We start from the raw sequence: 15,850 nt of genomic DNA on the forward strand, positions 1-15,850 counted from the left end.
TAAATGCTGCTGACAAACCTGCAGAGAAAGGCTGTTTGATGCGGCTATGTGCCAACACATGGTTAATTTTAAATAGGCCTCTGAGAATGCAAGAAAATGATGCCAAGCTAATTAGCAGACTAAAAGTCGTATTAGATGGAACTAGTGAACAGGAGAAAAAGTTAAGAGCAGAACTGGAGGTATGTCAAAAGGACATGCAATCAAAGTGTAAATAATTCGACACTCAATTGACTCAAAGGAGAAAACAGTTTGAGGACAGTGAGCAAGAATTAAAACACTTGAAAGGATTGGTAGGTCACATTAGACAAGATAAAGAGGAGGCTATCTTAGAGATGCAAGTTTTACAAAGAGAATCTAGAAAAAGAAGTTGAGCTCCAGACTGTTGAACAAGAGATAGCTAAAATGTTTCAAGAAAGGGACAAGCGGGACAAAGAGTTTAATGAATGTTAAATGCAGATGAGCGATATGCAAAATGTGATTAATAAAATGGGTGATGAAAACACATACTTGCGTAAGGAGGCAGACCGACTCCTTAAAAAGGGCAAGGATTTGGAACAGCAGATATGCGATTTCAGGTCCCAGGACAAGTGTCAAGGCACCACATTCAATGGGATTTAGGTGAATTCCATTTCTACATGGGGAGATAGCGCCCCAGTGGCTGTGCCGGTGTCTGGGCTTGGTTGCAGCGCCTTTGGGGGGGTTGACTCACCCATTGGGGGTTGCCACTGATCCCATACAGGTGAGACAAGGGTTGAACCACAAAGAAATGCAATTCCAAATATAGCGCCAAGTAGCCCTATCAAAATAATGAAGTCAATCAAGGCCCTGATCAAACCGTTCAAAAAAGGAGGGGAGTGCTGTATAGAGGACCACTTAGAAGCAGTGCACAATATATTTAAAGCCCTAAACATACCCAAGGAACAATACAGACAATACTTTCCCTTAACTCTGGATGCTTCCACAGCGAGCATCATCAGGGGATGGAAGAACAGGCGAACATGTCATGGTGCAGAATTTGAAAAAGAGGTTAGGCATCATTTTTCTCCATTGCAGTCATTACAGGTGGCGAAGAAAATTGCATACACGATCACAGCTGGGCCAAATACATCACCTCGCAAATTTCTTCAAGACTTAAAAATTACTTTTTCTCATTTTGATGTATCTTTTAATTCCAATTTCAATGAGTGTAAAACTGCCTATTTTTATGGTTTGCAGAAAGACATTATATCACAGTTAGTCCGCGAGTTTGATCGATAGAAGGCCCTTCAATGGATTGTGCACCAAAGTACAAAACTGTATGAAGTGCTCTACTGTCAGGGTAGAGACAGTGATAAAATGAAAGAAACAAGATCAAAATCTAAAGAATCCTCGGCAACAGTAATGGAGATCAGGTCGGCTAAAATGTCACTTTAGTCCGCTCAAAGTCCAGGCAAAAATAACATAAACCGAAAAGAGGGGTAATCCACAGAGTTTGCCGCCCTCGGCACCGATGTTTCAGTCACATGGTCCTAGTAATAGGGAGAGTTACATTAGCCCTAGGTACTTAGGAGACAGACCCCGGGCAGGATATCGGCCCGATATGTCAGGCATGAACAACAATCAGAGACAAAATCAAGATCAAAGAAGTTATAGTCCCTACCAGACATTGGGGACACAGAGCAGATTTGACCCCAATACCATGATATATGGTAACCAGGACAGACTACAGTATGTGGATCGATTTACTGAAAATGGGAATCAACATAGGGGACAGTACTCACAAAATGAGAGACAGGACACGAGACAGAATATGAACTATGCTTCACGTCAATACAATCAATCACCGCCACCAGGGGATTACAACCAAAGAATAGGTACACCCCGCTCCCCGCCCCACATGAATCAAGAGTTCAGAAACAATTCAAATAGGATTCACTCTCCTGAGAGATACGAGAATAGATTTAACCAGGGGGAGAACAACCAATATCGGCATAGGACGCAAAGAGAAGATTCTAGAGAAATGGAAAGATTCCAGTGTCTCGAGGCCCAAGTAAAAATGTTGGCTGAACAAATAGGAAAACTCTGTACAGTTCAAAAACAGTCATCAAATGAAGGGGCAGAAGGTCATAGAAGTGGCCTGGTGGCTTCTGATAATAAGTGACTAAATATTCATGACACCTGCAATGATAAAAAGACAGATTCCCCAGAGCCGGTTTTGCATAATGGATCTGAGTTGTTTAATGATTTAAAAACGAAAATATCTACAAATGAACATGCGGCAGAAGTTGCAAACACATTTGAAAAAGAGTTTTGGTTTAACCTAGCTTTGAATCAAACGTTGGAAGTTTGTACAAATGAAAAAGGAAAAGGAGAAAAACATGAAATTCCAAAAGAACAAAGAGACAGATTTAAGAAAGACAACTCATGCACTGATAAAATAATTGATGAGGGAGTAGCTGTGAATGTAAGAACACCCTCCCTAGACAATCAAGATGCTAATAAGATACAGGCAGGAAGAATAAGTACTAAGAAGGAGGGTACAGATCAGTCACCTGAATAGTTCTTTGAGCCACAGATTTTTGAAGAAATTAAAAAGACTGGTATCATGCCAAATACCAACAAATACCCAGAATTAGAAAATGAAAACTTATCAGGTGATGTTTATACGCATATTCAGTTGGAGAATTGCAGTGTGAACTCTGATGATCCCCGGATGGAAGGGCGAACAGTGGCCAGACTCCGAAAGACCTCTGAACATGGGGAGATGGGTAAGGTTTCTCAAATGGAAATGGGCAGAAATGTAGGAAAAATATCCTTTCATTTACCGATGTGCTTAGCCAAGAGTGAGAAGGGTCTGAGAATAGTGAGTCCTGAAATCAGTAATAATTCTCACTTTTTGTGTGTATTAGAGGAAGTTGAGGACAGATATTATGCTCCCATTACTGTGGAAGAGAAGTGCAATACATTTGCAATGATTGACACAGGTGCACAGGCCACAATTATGTCCAATGAATTGGTAAAAAGTATCAATGAAGGGAGATCTCCACAGAATCAGATCAAAGTGAGACAGAGTGAAGGCCCAGTACATAACTTGAACAGTGAGGAGGTGCCTATCAAAGGTGTCACTGAGGTTGACATAAAGATAGGGAAACACAGAATGAAACAGGAAGTATTGATCACATCTATTTGTGAAATTCCATTCTTTATGGGAACAGATTGCCTGAAAAGATTGTCTCCTCTCATTGATGGGGTAAATGGGGTTCTGTGGTCTTTAACCACAAAACCATTAAGGTATAAGAAAATAAAGTTACAAAACAGCAGCATAAATTAATGCCATACTGTTGCCAAATCGAATGATGCAGTGGAGGTGTACCTAGTGTGAACGTTATTTTGATGTGTCAGGACAAAATGCAAAGTGAAAAAGAAAAACAATATGTGCAGATTTATTTGGATCCTAGGAAGAAATGGCAAACTGAAATAGATGAACACACATTGCTCTTCTACTTAAAAGAGAAGAAGTGCAAACAGATCACCATCCCTAAAGCAGACACAGAAAAACACATCACCACTCTTGCTGAAATACATATGGAAGACGAGCAGCCATGGATTCATATTGGTATAAATGGCCATTCTAAAATGATAAAAACCACTTTGGCACTTGAACAGGAAAGAGTTTTGTTAATGAGAAACTACTGCGGAGAATAATGGAAAGGGAGGAGATCCCGAAGTTTAGAATTAAAAACCAATACATCTCTGGATTGGACAATCCAGATTTTGAAAAACAAATCACAGGAAGGTGCATGCTAAAAATGACTGTTGGACAAAAAAACATCTACCACAATGTGTGGTTAGTGAGTGGAACACGAAATGATTTTTATCTGGGCAATGATATCATGCACAGGATGTGTATGGTGTTAGATTTCCTTAACCAAAAAGTATGGTCCCGGCTAGGCGGGCCGGAGCCTGAATTTAAAGACAAAAGAAAGGCTTATCATTGTGCCCAATTGGTGCCATATGCAATTGAACTACAGGTGAAGAAGGATATTACTATTCCTGCATTCAGCAAGCAGGTTGCTACAACACTCAAGAATGGACAGCAAATGAAGGATTCTGATGCATTTGTGTGCTTGAATGAATCAATGAAACAGCAAGGGCTGGATTATGAATATACCCCACTGGCAGATATTGGGGAGGGGTCCGTCAAAATCATGGTGGATAAAAAAGGTTGTCAAGATGTTCATTTAGAAGAGAATTCTGTGCCAGGAATGGCAATACACAAATCACATTATACTGCAGATTTCAACAATATGGTAATTGGAAATATCCCTGAGAGATATGTAAATGCACAGGGTTTCTTGCCAGAGTACCTGGATTCTCAACCCAAAGGGATGTTCAAAATTCAGTCTGTGTACCCTTATGATTCTAACAAGACAATGTGCTGTCACCAAGAGAATTGTATATTATTTGATTTAAATGAAAATGAAACAGGAAATCAGCATATTGAAATGGAGGCTGATATACAAAAATATTTAAAAGTGGCAGCTCTACAGAGAGATACAGCCACACAGTTGAAAGAAAGCACAGAGGTTCCTCCATTGGAGGATTTCCCAGAATTTTCTAAAATGGTAGAGGAGCAGATTCTGTTAGCAGATGCCTGTAATAGCAAAGAAGATAAGAATGAATTGAGAAAAATATTTATGGAATGTAAGGACGTTTTTTCCAAAGCCGCATATGATATACACGTTGTCACATTATCAGAGGGGTGGGGTAGAAATCCAGTATTTTTGCCCCGATATCGATTGCCATTGGCATGTTTGGAGTCATTGGCAGAGATAATTAAAAACCTGGAGTCTAGGGGAATGATCAGACCCATTCATGGTACCTGCAACACTCCTATTTTGGGTGTATTAAATCCAAATGGTCAATGGCGTCTGTGTGCAGACCTGAGGGAATTAAATAAAAGAGTGCCAGTGTCTAGATGGCCGCTGCCATTCATTGATCAAGGCCTTGCTCAGGTGCATGGGTCAAAGGTATTTAACACATTCGATCTTACATTTGGTTACTAGTGTGTGCCATTGGCAGAAGACATTCAGAATTTATTTGCATTTTCGTTTGATAAAACGCAATACACTAGGTCCAGAACACCATTTGGGTATGTCAATCGTGGGAGCGAATTTGGCATATTTTTGAGAAAAGCTATGCCAGATGCAGCAGAAAGTGGGACCATAGTTTATGTAGATGATGTCCTGATAAAAAATGAAAACTTAAAAAGTCATTTTGGTGAAATTAGACATGTACTTGACCAATTGCAAAAGGCGGGTACCAAAGTATCTTTACAGAAAGCCCAATGGTGCAAGAAAAAGGTAAATCTTTTAGGCCATGAAGTAACTGAACATGAGTTAAATCCACAAAAGAAAAAGGTGGAGGCATTACAGAAGTTGAAAGATCCTAGAAACATGAAAGGTTTAAAAAGTTGCTGAAATCACTCAACCATTGACTAAACTATTGAAGCTGAATATGCCCTGGAAATGGGAAAAGGAGCAATCTGGGGCAGTTGCTAAATTGAAGGAATCTCTCATAAAGACAACATGCTTGGCTTATCCCATAAAGAACAACGATTTCTTTATAGAAATAGGACTCACTGAGCAGTGTATGTCAGTAGTGTTATCTCAAAAACATGATTGTAACCATAAAACTATTGCTTATGCAAGTAAGGCATTTTCTCAGATTGAGACTAAATTCAGTGAATGTGAAAAGGCTCTTCTGAACACCGTTTGGGTATTGCACCATTTTCGTCCCATTGTTCAATGGGAAAAGGTGATCTTTGAGACAAATCATCAACCATGCAGTTTTTACAGAGTAAAAGTATTAGATCAGACAATCTAGCATAGTCCACAATTACTTCATGGACATTGGCATTGCAGGGTTTTCATGTAGAGGTGAGATATGGCCAGAATAAAAAGAGCCCAATTGCTCAAGGGTTGGCAGATCTACATGACTATGCAGCTGAGTGTGTATCAGATGAGGTAGATGCGGAGTCCAGTTTGCAGGAGTTTGAACAATCACCACACAAAGCTTTTGATGAAAATACATGTAAGGAATTGCGAATTGTGTATGTCGATGGATGCGCTTTTCACATTAAAAATGACAGCAATAAACAGTTGGTGTCAGGGATAGGAAATGTCTGGTTGAGATGTGAGGATATTCCTAGTATAGGAATGAGAACTGGGGCTAGGAGTAGCCAGGTAGCAGAGTTAGCAGTCATTTATAAAGCAATTAATACTGCAGTTGATAACAAATTCAGTGAAATTGTCCTGGTGACTGATTCTGATTATGCACGAAATAGCTTTGTAGAATATTTGCCTGGCTGGAAAGCAAGAGGCATGCTCACATATAACAAAAAGCCCCTCAAACATGGGGAAATTATTCAAGCTATAGACAAATTATTGTCAGAGAATGATTTAACAGTATACTGGAGAAAAATGTGTGGACATTTTAAAACACCCGAGAGGATAAGGAGGGAAATGATAGAGCAGATCAATTGGCCAAGATTGGGGCTGTTATGGGAGAATTGTTGCCCATTGAACACTTAATTTGTGAAATACGAATAGATGCAGTTACACGATTTAAAACTCCAAAAGAAGTTGAACAACCCGTAGTGCAATGGAGTTATGATACACCAGATCAGGATCTGATTAAGGCACAACAAGATGACCCTGTATTGGGGATCTATTATAATCATTTGATGGACCCACAAACAAAATCCTTTAACTGAAAATGATTGTACAAGAAAATAGAGTTGAGAGTGTTATTAAAGAACAAAAAAATGAATTATACTACAGGATGATCTGATGATCAGGGAATCCATAACAGGGCAGATAGAGTGGGTGGTACCCCTTTCATTTAGAGGGCTAATATTACACCATGCACATGATGCGATAATGCAGGACACAGAGATTCACAAAAAACTTTGGAGATACTGAAAGATTATGCTTACTGGCCACACATGTCCCAATATGTGGAAATATATACCATCGGGTCACTGGTATGTGCACAACTTAAACCTGCTTCACCAATGCATAGAGGTCCATTAATGAAAAGAGGTTTAACTCTTCCATGGTTGGATTTACAAATCGACTATGTAGGGCCTGTAAAGAGATTGAGTAGGGGAAACCGTTAACTTTTGACGGTAGTATGTTTAATGTCGAAATGGGTAGAATGTATTCCTGCACCAGATTGTAGTGCGCAAACAGCAGCTACATTGCTGGTAAATCACATATTTTCAAGATTTGGATTACAACAAAGAATAGAGTCAGACAGAGGAAGTCATTTCACGAGCACCTTAATGAGCAAGGTGTGGCAGATATTGGGGGTAGAAAGGAAGTTGCACATCGTATATCGGCAGGCCTCTTCTGGGAATGTTGAACGTTGTAATAGATCTGTAGTGGAAATACTAAAGAAGTTTGTAGCGGAGGCAGGTTCTAGTTGGGATTTGCAATTACCTATAGTGCTGATGGCCATTAGGTCGACTCCTGCTAAAGCGACAGGTATCAATCCTCATGAGGTGTTGACAGGAAGGAAAAAGGTACTACCACAACATTTATTATACAGGACGCATGAGCAAACACTTGTGAGTGCATCTACAGTTCACGAGTATGTGGAAGAACTGAGAAAGCATTTACAACATGCATTTGCATTTGTGCAGCGAAATTGGAAAGAGCTGCTGATAGTGCAAAGTCCTACTATGATAAAAAAAAGACATCTGTGAAAGTGTATAAAATAGGTGATCGGGTATATAAGTTTCATTTCGGGAAAGGTAAACATAAAAACTCAACATTTCTTGCGGTATGGCAAGGTCCCTTTGAAATAATAGACAAAGTGTCCCCAGAAGTATATAAAATCTTGAAGACAGAAGGTGAGATAGCAACAGAGATATTTGTTCACGTTAATCAAATTAAGCCCTGTAATCCAAAGCATGAAATGAATAGGCTTGAGCAGGTGGAGACGGGTTAGGTGTACTAACTGAATGGGAAAGAAAGCTAGCAGTGAGATAACTGATGAAAACACAGTAAGTTTGTATGTTAATGAACGAGTGAAGAACTGTTGACAATATGATGCATGCATAATGAAAATAGCGAGGTGGTGTTTTATTTCATGAGAAACTAAACATACAGTAGTATAGTAATATAGTAATAAGAAAAAAGAGTGGGATACTATGCATTTACGAAAAATGCTGAGTCAAATAAATCTATTCAAGCACAATGTGATACAGTTATTATACATGCAGGTCTTTGGAAATGTGTAATAAGGTGGGATATTTATGTTGCTTGTTTCTCTATAACATGTGCTTAATTGCAGGTATTCGAAAGTAAAGGATGATAATGTTTGGGCCACATTTTTGTTTTGGCCAGATAGTATAAAGGGTAAAATTGGTATTGTGCTATGTACTTAATCTGTTCCTTTTCTATTTGATTTAGATACAATTAACTATCCTCTTGGCAGGGGTCAGAGGTCGCAGGACCAGAGGATGCGAGAAATGATGGATTCCTGGAGTCCACGGGAGGAAGTCCCAGGAAAGCCCCAGACGGGGGCGAAGACAAAATCAGCAAGAAGAAGGACAATGACATTAGCGTCGGCAACATGGATGATTAGCACGCTGATCATGGTGGGTCTTAAAGCCACAGGAGCAGTCATCATTGAGCCCGGACCACCTTCTGGTATTTCAGTGGAGGAAGCGCCTGGGTTTATTATGGGTAACATGCGTTTGATATATCAAAATGTATATGTCCCCATAAACCCTGACAATTTGATTGAGAGATTTATTAACAAAAAGATGATCAGACCAGAGATTGGCTAGAATTCAGAAAAGAGGACGCTAAGCAGGCAATAAGAGACATTGTGATGCAATTAGAAAAGACTTTTGTGAATTCAGCGGATATAAATAAAAGGAGGGGAAAGAGAGGGGCGGTATTGCTTGTGGTCTCTCTGGTGATGACTATTATTGGGGCTGTAATAGGCACTACAATGTCTACAGCTAATGCAATTTCAGTAGGGACGTTGAGTGCCAAAGCACAGGAGTTGACTCATGATCTGGACATGATTCAAAAAGCTTTGGATGGAATTAGAGGTGGATTGGATGAGCAAGTAAAATGTGTCAATGAGACTGCTGTTCTGTTAAATGAGCAGGCTGAAATTCTGCAACACAGTACAAATGTTGTGATTACACATGACCGGGTGTTAAGTGATATTATGAATATAATAAATCCTCTTGATAGGTTGTTAACAAAATATATGGGAGAGGTTCAAACTGCAATTTCCCAATTAATTCAAGGACCTATACCGTTATACTTTGTTTCGCAGGAAATTGTTCATCAGATGATGCCGAGAATTACTCAAAGAGAAATAGAAACAATGCAAGTTAACATTGCATTTAAAATGGGCAGTGCAATGCCCATTTCAATGCAATATGTGAATTTAGAAAGAATGGAAATTGGATTCTTGCTATGTGTCCCATATATAGCTCCTCAACTTATTTACCAAACTAAATGGGTGCATAATGTGGGATTTTGGCAAGATGGGAAATGCATACAAATCAAAACTCCAGATGTGATGGCATTTCAGTCATGGGAACCTGAAGTTTACTTGATACCAAATCTGGGCACATGTATAAGGTTTAAAGAACAAAATTACATGTGTCCAGGTAAACCATTTGATCCCAATGCTGCAGATGCTATCTGTGGTTTGAACCTGACCCAGGTGTATCAGGGGGATGTCAAGTGGTTATTAGCAATTTGGGTAGTGAGGAATTATCACAAGCTAAGCTGGTTAGAACTAGGTGGTTGGTCAGCACCTCTTTGAAGAATTATACGATTACCCATTTGAATCATAGCACATTTGTTGTCAAGCAGTTGAAATATAATGTACTTGAAAAAAGAAAAGAAAAAGACTCCATGACTCTGCGCCAATTCATCACACTGGTTGTACTTTATTCCAAAAAGGTGCCCTTGATAACACGGGTTTCGGCTCAGCAGAGCCTTTCTCAAATCTGAGCTAATCTACTACACTGTATTTTGAATTAGAATTATAATTGTGCCAATTGTAAAGACTGCGGTATATAATACAAAATCCAAGACAACGTCCCCCATGCCCAAATATTTGCCATTACATGACAGAAAAGAAAAACATTTTTTTGTTACATACATGTGGTCACAGAGAATAAGGCTTGGCGTTGGGGAGGAGTGTGTAGGGAATAGAAAGATTGAAATCATATTTAGAGCATACAATGCAGAGAGAGAGGTAGGAAAAAACAAGAAAACAAACAAACAAGAAAAAGATATACCTGATTAGAAAGTATTCAGATCAACATGTTCATCAATATATTGAATATGCTTTTCATCATCTATTGATGTGCTACATAAGGACTGGGTAAGTTACCCAATGTAATTGATGTCTTCTCGCTCGTTAAATAGCAGTTTTCTTTTCTCTTGGGATTAATCCCAGAATTTCTTCCTGTAGATACCATATTAACAGTATCCCTATATTATTAATACCCATATTCAAGCATAGGCAATAATATTATCAGAGGGGGAATCGCTGGGCCTGTCAGAGGCTCAAAGGGACTTGGCCAGGGGCTGGGCCTCAGGAGCCTTCTGATCCCATACTTATTGTATAATCTTAGAGGTTCCCCTTAACACTGCTTCTCTAGTAGTGGGCCTAGCAGGCATTCCACCCCTGGTTGCAGTTCATGAACACACTTGGGCTTTGATGAATAAATCAGTACACTGGCTTAACATCAGGAGAGCATGGGAGATCTAAATCCAGCAGCTATATTTATGACCCGCAGAGTGAGATGGGTGAGCCCTAGAAAATTAAACATAGCCAGTGATGGTGGCATCTTGTTCTTTTCAGGTAGTGGGTATGGAAGGTACTTGAATCAGAGCAGAGTATCTGACCTCAGAATGATGGAACAGGCATAATATTGCTTTTAGGATATTGTTATCCTCTTCATCGATTCCAACCAATGACTCATAGGAAGCAAATTAGGTCTTATTACCCAGACATATTTCCTTGTATATGGACTTTCACTGGTTGAAGGCCCACTTGTGCAGAGGCTACAAGGATTTGCCAATGGTACAACCTCCCTCCATGGTGGTGTACCTCTTGGGCTGGGAACAGGGTTCTTGTAGGCAAAAGACTTAAGTTGGTTGAGTAACTGTCAAGTAGGCTCCTCCAGTGGAAAGAGGGTTAGTACACCTAAAGGCTTTAAGAGTAGTGATAGAAAGAGCCAGACATTGCCCACAGGCAGATAACACATGTGGCACACCAAGAGGGACTCATACCTGCTGCCAGGAAGTTTGTTTCTTGAAACATAGGTGGGCAGAGTAAAAAAGTAGTTCACAAGTATTGTGAATCTTTCCTCAACCAGGTTGATTTTATTATTTTTCAAGAACTCTAGCCCCTCCCTTTTGTACTTCCACCACACCCTCCGAAGAAAGTAGAGACAAACAGGGCTTAATACTATGGTTCTCAGTACCTGTCCAGTGACTGTTACATGTACTCCCATTAATTCTGCATATGTATTGCATCTCAGAATTCAGGGCAAATATGTTTGGGAGAAACTGAAAAAGTTTTATATATAAAACATTTTCTATTGTTCCTTGGCCACATCCTGCTTTGACCCTGTGCACCATCTGAGGGTCCTACCCATAAAACAAAGTAGTTCCCTGGGCCTACAACACCCACAACTCTGCCTGCAAGTGTGAAAGTCATCTGGAACACTGTGAATGGCTCCCAGCGGGGCATGTGATACAATGCCTTCCTTATGAAGTCTCCCCTGGGCATCCAGACCAGGTGTCTGTAGCCAAGGGAGAAAAGGGATGCTACCTGTTTGAGCCTGTTAGGGCTGGGAAGAGCCTAGGGCCAGAACCCCAGCGCAAGCCCCAGCGCAAGACAGGAATTTACCAGGCTGCCCCTTTAGCTGACTGCTGCTTCTTCGCATAGGGATCTTTCCAACCACTGACTATCCATTCACCGCAGGACCAATGACATTTGCTTTTTTGGGTCTGTTGTCTGCTGTTTGGCTACTTATAGCCCCATTCTAGCCCAAATCAGAATGTACACCTGCTTCTTCTCAGCCATCATCCACCCCTTCCCTTTCTGCTCAACCTCTTACCCTCCGTCTCTCCTGGGCTGGACCCTTTCTTCATAGTCCTCATTTGCCTATTGCCTCTACCCTTCTTCATGCATATTTATTTCACTCCATTCCTCCTCCTGCTTTTCTCCTTCCCTTCTCTCATAGCCTTCAGGCTCAACTTGGTGTAACATCCACATCAGTCTCCGGGCTCTCCATCTTCCTTCTTCCCCCTGCACACACTGCCCTCAAGATGCTCCATGCTCCCAGGATCTCCAACCTCATTTATCCCCCTCACCTACTGCACAACACCTGCTCTACTACTCCACCTCCTATTACTCTTTCACTTTGCCTTTGGAATGCACAACTCCTCTGCAACAAATCGTCATATTTTACTGACCACTTCAACTCTTATCACCCTTAACTTTCATTTCTTGCTGTCCCAGAAACATGGATCTTCCCTAAGAATTATGCAATACTAGCAGCTCTCCACACTGACTCTGCTACCTTCTACCACTCTACCAGTTAAGTTAAGAAGGGCGGTAGTGTGGGGTTCCACATCAATAAAGCCCTCAAAACTGCTCCTCTACCTCTCTGACATCAACTCTGCTTTTGAATATGGCACTATTCAATTCCTCCCTCCTCTCACTGTTCTTGCTCTCTATCAACCCCCTGGTCCTCTTATCTCCCTCTTCCCTAATCTGATCCGTCTTGAGTCACTTCCTACCAACATCCATATTGCAATACGAGGGGACTTTAACTGTCCAAGCCCTCTGCAGCTGCCTGCCTTGAATTTAAACCCCCCCTATCTGATCACCCCCTCGCCCGCTGCATTGCCGGTCTACTGACTCTGGTGGGAACGTTCTTGACCTTCTCTTTCTCTTTTGATCTTGTATTTCTCTCACATTTACTCTCCTCTGACCTCTCCATTGACCCTACTCCCTCTGATCACTCTATTGTTTCCTTTAATGTCTCAGCCCCTATACCTTCTACTCCTCATCTCCCCTCTGCAATAACTTAGAGGAAAGTAAATTCATGCAAAACTCTCTTAACCCCTTACCTTGATGTGTGATAGCCTCCCTCTTGTCTCTTTCCCCTATTCATGCCTTTTCCAATGACTGTGCTATTTTTGACTTTCACTATGCACTTATGACTCCCTTTGACCAACACTATCCTGTTCACACATTGACACCTTCCCATACCAGTTATCAGCTTTGGATCACCTTTGAAATTCAGACCCTCAAAACAAACATTCCCTTGCAGCCCTTACCTCTGCATTGGACTGTGCCAAATCCCCCTCTTTCACAAACCTAATCTTCTCCCATCGCAGTTACACCTGCACATTTTCATCTACTCCCCACCTTTGCCCACACATCCAAAGCCAATATCCATTGTCTCCTCCTTTTCTGCTAATGACTTCTCTAAAATTCGTGGCAGTCTCACTACCCTCCTCCCTCCCCAAATCTATCACTGTGAACCACACCCACCCCAATCTCTGCTAACCTTTGACAATTTCTAATCTACCTCTCCTATTGAATTAGCACCCTTCTGACAGTGTGCCAACACATCTTGCACTCCCATCAACCCTTTTCCTCTCCAAATGGTCAAAGACTTAGTTTCAATTACTTGCCCTATGTGTCTGACCTCTTTAACCTCTCTCTCTGCTGGACACAACCCTGCCTCCTTCAAATTGGGAACTGTCCTACCCATATTGAAGAAACCCTCTGCTGACCCAAAAGTCTGAGCAAACCATCGTCCATTTTCTCTCCTACCCCATTATTCAAAAGTCCTTAAACGAGTGGTCTTTAACCGGATCACTAAATATCTTGGAGATAATGTCCTTGGGGATCCACCCAATCTGGCATCTGTAGTGAACACTCCACCCAGACTGCACTCATGCATGTCCACAATTATTTTACTCTACTGCTCACCTCCAAACACTTTCTGCTGCGCTTGACACTGTCAATCCCTCCCCTCTCCTCATGCCCCTACAGGGCCTTGGGTTTTGCAAATCTACTCTTGCCTGGATCACCTCCTACCTAGAAAGAGGATCCTTTAAAATCTTTTGGAACTCTCAAACATCATACCCCCACCCCTCTCCCTGTCAGCGTCCCCAAGGATCATTACTTAGATCTCTGCTCTTCACCCTTTCTACCTCTACACTAGTAAATCCTATCTCATCCTTTGGATTTCACTATAATTTCTTTTTGCTGATGGAGCTCAAATATTTTTCTCCTTTTCCTCCTTCACCCCAGCCATATCGTAACAGATTTCAAATGGTCTCACTGTAATTCGTCACTGGATGGCTCTCTGCTGCCTCATGCTGAACTCTTCAAAAACTGAAGTCATTTTTCTCCTTGTTTCCAATGCCACCCCTTTCCTCCACCTACCAAGATACTCCCCCACTTCTGCCAACCGACAAATTATTGGCTCTCCATGAACAACCAGTCTCTTTTCAAGTTACTTTTCCTAGTCTACAAAGCTATCAATGGTCTTGCGCCTCACTCAGTACCTGTCTGATTGTGTTGAAGTTTACTCACCATCTCGCCCCCTCCAATCCTCCTCTGCACCCAACCTCACCATCCCAGAGCCCCCCGTGCCTCCTCTTGCTTACGCTCTTTCACCCTACTTTGTTTTATTTATTGTTCATTTGCAATGTGCCTATGCACAAGTGTTTCGGGCGCATCAAGGAAGGAGGGTTGAACCGGAAGGGGGGAAGAAGCGATCCTATTAGGCCTTTCGAAATTCAGATCGTTCAAGTGCAGTTACGGGAAGTCCATGGGGACGAGAGATGGAGAAGTGCAGGAACCGGGAGAAAATACCCATGCAAAGAAAAGTGCAAGGGAGACCAGGTGGGCAGGACCGTGGTGTGGAAGAGAATAAGGGGTGTGCACAACTTGCACCGCTCAACTGAAACCGACTGCCATAAAAGTCAAACTCAGTTCAATTGTGAATCTCTTCAAAGCTCAGCTTAAACTTCCCCTATTTGCTAAAGAAGCTCCCCCAGCCCTCTCCCCGTCCTCCTTACCTGACCCGCCCGCTGCCTCAAACAACACTTAATAATGTAATTTTATATATTTAATCAGTACTCCTCTTTACTTTGAAGCACATGTTCCCTTAGGTTAATGTTACTGTAGTTTGTTTTGTTTTGTCCATAGTGTATGTCCTAATTTTTACACCCTCATAAACTAGTTTTCAACTCAGATATTACTTACCATCTGCAGATGGTGGAAGCAATCCCACAAAGGGTGCCTATGCTACTCTACAGGCACCCTTCATGAGAATTCCTCCGCCTTCTGTAAATGTGTAATTGTAAGTCACTTCTGATTGAAATTGACATCCCTATTATTCAAATAAACAAAAATACTAATACAAAAAAGCCTCTTGCTTTAATAGTGAGGGCTTGTATGATGTCTTAATGAAACTTGCCCCATTGAATACTGATTTGGAGCCGGACAGGTTTTTGCCCCAAAATCTGTTTCTTGTAATGAGGAATTTAAAGGCCACATGAAGAGTGAAACTGACAATTTGGAAATATTTAATTTTGATACCACTATACGTATTCTTGGGATGTACTTTTCAAGCATTGACAGGAATAAAATAGGGATCTGTTGGGTACTTGGGCCTTATCTAGTGACGTACATGCCTTGAATAGTCAACTTCCTGTGGAAAGCCCTCAGAACATCACATTTAGCAGCGTGTAGGGCTCAAAACGAATTATTCTTTTGCTCATATGGAGGA

Source organism: Ambystoma mexicanum, chromosome 5p (assembly GCF_040938575.1).
Source record: "Ambystoma mexicanum isolate Mex_15411 chromosome 5p, UKY_AmexF1_1, whole genome shotgun sequence".
Taxonomy (NCBI): Eukaryota; Metazoa; Chordata; class Amphibia; order Caudata; family Ambystomatidae; genus Ambystoma; species Ambystoma mexicanum.